Consider the following 1,918-nt stretch of genomic DNA (forward strand, 5'->3'; position numbering starts at 1 on the left):
GATTGACAGGGATACACAGACCAGGTATTTTTGAAGGCGGTGCTAAACATCTCTGTCTTTAAATCACAAATTGTTCTAAATGGAAAGAATAACAATGTTTTACCTCAAAATCAGTCAATATTGTATTATTTGAAGAAAATATTCAGGAACAAAAGTCAGTGTATGGTATGGCAAAGGAAATTCGGACTAATTTTTTATTTCTTTCATTTTTGTCAAAAATTTTACTTCTTGCAATATTAATCATAAAATATGTTACATGTATATTAAGACATCATATTGCAAATATTATATGTGTTAAACAAATTATTTCAAATAATTCAATGCTATAAAATAAGGAAATTCAACAAAAATATGTACAAAAACCATTCCAGACAACATATCTTAATAATTTGATAATTGACCCCATATGATATTAATACAATGAGAATTAGGACAGCAAAAGTAACCCGAGGTTATGAATAACTAAGAGTTTTTATTAGTTAGATTTTTGTAATATTCAATTAAAATTTGGAAAAATATAAATTTGACAGAGGAAATTCGGATTGTAATAATTATCATTTTCATTGCACAAACACTTATCATTTCTTTATATGAAGTAAAACTGTTTATTGCTATAATATTTCATTATTTAAAGAGTTTTTTTGCTTGTAATATTTAGTGAGGGAGGAAAAATGGACATAGTGTGAAAAATTGAGGTATTTCCCGAGAAATACTCAGGGGCCACTAGCAAGAAAAGTAGGTCATTGACCTAGTTATTTGAATTGAAATTTGACACAAGAGTCATATCTGTAAAATGTGCAATAGGTGGTTTTTCGTGCTTATCAGTGGAATTTCCAGTCATCTGATTAAAGGTATACCTTAATCAGGGTTGTCCATAAGTCTATCAGATCCAGATATTTAAAGTCTTAAACTTTTTTTGCCAAGTGTATTTTATTTTTAAATACATAGCTTAATTAAAATTCAAGACAAAAAAGGGGGTCAATATGCTTCTTTTGGTGCTACAGATCATTTAATATGACCTTTTTGCACTGAAATTTGTATCTAAATTAAAAATTACATATTCGACGTTTTCCTCTAATATTTTTGTCTAATTAAAGCATGAAATAAAATGAACTTTTAGTCTATTTAGAAAAAGACACTTGAAAATTGTGACTATGAAAAAGTTTCCAATTGCTTCGCATAATCAATTATTTGACCTTTCTGCACTAAGAAAATGTATTTTTTCTGGTAAAGAAAATTTAATAAGCTAAAAAATTATTTTGAAGTCTTAAAGTTTTTCTGAATGTCAGCTAATAGGTTAAAGTTAACTTTAATATTTAGAAAAGAACATGAAAAGTGGAGGTATGTGATGTAAATTTACAGATATTACTAAAAAAAAGTGTCAATTTTATGTTAAAATTGGCTCAATTTTTTCCAGGATTTTCAGAATATATTTACTATTTTTGTCACACTTCGTTGAAAGAAATCAAAAGAAACAATTTAATAGATAATTCAGAACCAACATAACAAATTCACTGCAAAAAAACAGCTTTGTGTGCAACCAGCATGGAAAAATAAGAATTTAAAATTAACAGTACTGTTACATGTATAGTTCAAAAGGGAAAAGAACTGATCATTTTCTTCTAAAAATCCTTCCGCCACAAAATATAATTCCTATAGCTAACTTAACTCTACTTGAATGGAATTTAATCTTGTGTTTTTTCATTGAATATAGTTCAATTTGCATTGTAGAATTCAGATTTAATGTAAGAAATTAAAAATGACACAGAAGTTTATAAATAAAGGACCAAATTCCGCTCAAAATTCTCAGGATCGAACGTCCTTAACGTGGCAGCCCCCCACACTTAAAATCCTTAGCACCAAATTAAAAAAAAATAGCACCATAGTTCCGCCACAGTTAAAATGTTAGCGCCACAGT

Source organism: Saccostrea cucullata, unplaced genomic scaffold (genome assembly GCF_032062105.1).
Source record: "Saccostrea cucullata isolate Sc308-1 unplaced genomic scaffold, CSIRO_AGI_Scuc_v1 ctg6443, whole genome shotgun sequence".
Lineage (NCBI taxonomy): Eukaryota > Metazoa > Mollusca > Bivalvia > Ostreida > Ostreidae > Saccostrea > Saccostrea cuccullata.